The sequence below is a fragment of the Lynx rufus genome, unplaced genomic scaffold, assembly GCF_022079265.1.
Source record: "Lynx rufus isolate CCGP_SWC_20201006 ecotype Redwood Valley unplaced genomic scaffold, mLynRuf1.p SCAF_3, whole genome shotgun sequence".
Lineage (NCBI taxonomy): Eukaryota > Metazoa > Chordata > Mammalia > Carnivora > Felidae > Lynx > Lynx rufus.
In genome coordinates this window covers 131,303,695-131,306,619 of record NW_025814845.1, presented here as the reverse complement: position 1 = coordinate 131,306,619, position 2,925 = coordinate 131,303,695, and the positions used below count along the sequence as shown (strand labels likewise).

The 2,925-nt window shown below is 40.5% G+C and overlaps 1 pseudogene; it reads right to left on the bottom strand.

The window, feature by feature from the left end:
• Nucleotides 1–1,763: 1,763 nt before the first annotated feature.
• On the bottom strand, nt 1,764–2,644 carry LOC124521162 (60S ribosomal protein L6-like; annotated as a pseudogene).
• Between the last annotated feature and the right edge of the window lie 281 nt (nt 2,645–2,925).

Sequence of the window (2,925 nt, the reverse complement as noted above, 5' to 3'; positions counted from 1 at the left end):
CCGAGCTCAGTGCAGAGCCCGATGCAAGGCTGGATACCCTGACCTGGGATCATAACCTGAGCCAGAATCAAGAGTCAGACACAACCAACTGAGCCCCTCAGGTGCCTCAATTTGTTATTTTTATTCAAACTCAAATTTTGCCCTTAAAGTTCTGTTCTGTCATCAAATTTCAACTTATGGGCATAACTAATTTTCAACAATAAGCTTAGAAAAAGACTTGGGGGGCGCCTGGGTGGCGCAGTCGGTTAAGCGTCTGACTTCAGCCAGGTCACGATCTCGCAGTCCGGGAGTTCGAGCCCCGCGTCAGGCTCTGGGCTGATGACTCAGAGCCTGGAGCCTGTTTTGGATTCTGTGTCTCCCTCTCTCTCTGCCCCTCCCCCGTTCATGCTCTGTCTCTCTCTGTCCCAAAAATGAATAAACGTTGAAAAAAAAAAATTAAAAAAAAAAAAAAGAAAAAGACTTGGTACTATAGATCGTAAGATGATTTCAATATAATTTTTATTTTCATTCATTTCTATAGTTCTTAATTGTAGCTATACAGGTTCATATTCACAACTTTCTAGAAAGGAGAAGTTGACCATGGCATTTAAAAGTACTGATTATACTCAGTTTCCTTCCCCAGATCAATAGAATTTATTAGTTTTGGTGAAGAGTGGGCTAATCAAAAAAGTAACAGGTCAGTTTTTTCCCCATTCACGTGACATTGTATTATACTCGCTATTCTTAGTTGTGGCCCACTGCTCTGATTCACCTTCATCCTGTGGTCAAGTATGACCATTTCTAAATTTGTCCTGAAATACTTGCACAAAGGCAAATTTGTCCCACCTGGTATTTGTGGTCTTTATTTTTCTTCCATGTGATTTACTTTGAACCTATTTCTTCTGAACTTAACCCCGTTTATACTTGTTTCCATCTATCTCTAACATGTATTCATGTAGAAGTGTTAGGCCCAAGCCATTAGAACTCAGGTTTACCCACAGAAATGTGAAGTCAAAGAGCTGTTTAAATACAGCGCAATTATTTACCTATAACATATGTAGGGACAATAAATGTTATGCAAAAGAAACAGGACACCTGGGTGTTTCAGTAGGTTAAGCCTCTGACTTTTGATTTCAGCTCAGGTCATGATATTGTGGTTCATAAGATTGAGTCTTGCCATTGGTCTCTTCACTGAGAGCACAAAGCCTGCTTGGGATCCTCTCTCTCTCCCTCTGTCTCTGTCTCTCCCCCACTTGTACATGCATTCCCTCTCTCTCTCTCTCTCTCTCTCTCTCTCTCTCTCTCTTTCTCCCAAAATAAATAAATAAGCTTAAAAAAATATTATGCAAGAGACTAACTGGTCAATGACAATTTTTGTCAAATGTCAAGATCCCAAAAGAAATGTATCAAATTATAATATTATATAATTTTAAATATGACAGATGTCTCCATATAAGCATAGTATCTATACTACTTAAAAGTTCTGTTAATTGCAGATTCGAGACTACAATAAAGTGTATGACATTCTCTTTTCAAGATTGAACACTAAATACATAAGGAATGTGGAGGTGTTGTGAACTGCCTCCATTTTTCCCCTGAAATGTATCCCCATGTTCTTAACTTGAAATGCTCATCTTTAAATGTGTATTTTTTGAAGATGGCTATAGAAGGAGTATCTCTAGAAATTTACTGTCTAATGCCTGTATGTGGTTTTTGTATTTTTAAGACTGTTTTTTTTTCATTTTTAATGGATCAGTTATTTAATTAGGCTCCTTGTAAGAAATTTAGAACACTAATTTCTGACGATAAACGCCATTTGTGAGAGCAGAGTTAGCCCTGAAGTTGAGGAACAGCTTTAATTTTGGCAGAATTTGTGAGTCCACGGCTCTCTGATCAACTTTGCACTGCTCTGTAATCTCCTATTTCTCTTTCTCCATGTTGAAGATCTCACCTTCCTGGTGTCTGGGTGTGTGCAGCTTCTTCCCTTTGGAGTGAGCATCAGAGAGACGTTTTGGAATTTTCCAACTGTTGATATCAATTTTGGTGGAAGTGGCAATCACCAATTTCTGGTGTGTTCTACACAGAGGAACTCGATTGAGGGCCAGAGGACCAGTCACAAGTAGCAAACCACTGCTCCATTGCTTCAGGAAAACCACCCTCTTGCCTTTGTGGCTTCCAGGGAAGATGGTAAAAATGATCCCAGGAGTGATGTTAGCTCCCAGTTTTCTCACCTGCTGCCTGACAGGTTTTTTGCTGTGACTCAACAGCTTCTGAGCATACCTTCCGTAAGCTAATGCCCAGGCATTCTATGAAGTTTAACCACTTTGCTGCCACCATTCTCATCACCACCAAGTGACTTTGTGGCAGTAGCAAGAACCTTCTCCTTTTTCTTTCCAAGCCTGAATTTCGGTGCTGAATACTTCCCCTTGTACATGGCCTTTCTCGAATACGTAGAAGATCGGGAATATCTTCCACTTCCTCTGACTAGGACAGGGTTTTGGCTGCAGTGGGCCTTCCCCTTCTTTGGCGTTTTAGCGTTGAGGTTACCCTTCTTAACCTCGCCACCAACATCAGGCTTCTTGGCTTCAGGTTTCTTCTCCTTAGTATCTGGTTTGTCAGCTTTATCACTTGCCACCTTGCAAGATGGGAAAGAACTTGAGACCATGTCTTTTAACTGGTCAGTGCTATAGGAATGTCTGCAAGATCTGGACCAGTGACAACTGGAGACAATAAAAGGCTATATGGGAAAGCCAAAGACCAAAGACCAAAGACCAACCTCATCTTTGCAGGTTAGCCTGTACGTACCGCATCAGCATCTTATTAGTAAACGACCCCCAAACCGTAAAATATATGGATTTAATCTAATTTTCTCTGAGTTGCTACACAGAAGTACTTCACAGAGTGAAATTAGACACTTCATGGGATATTTTAAAACGTGGAGTAAGT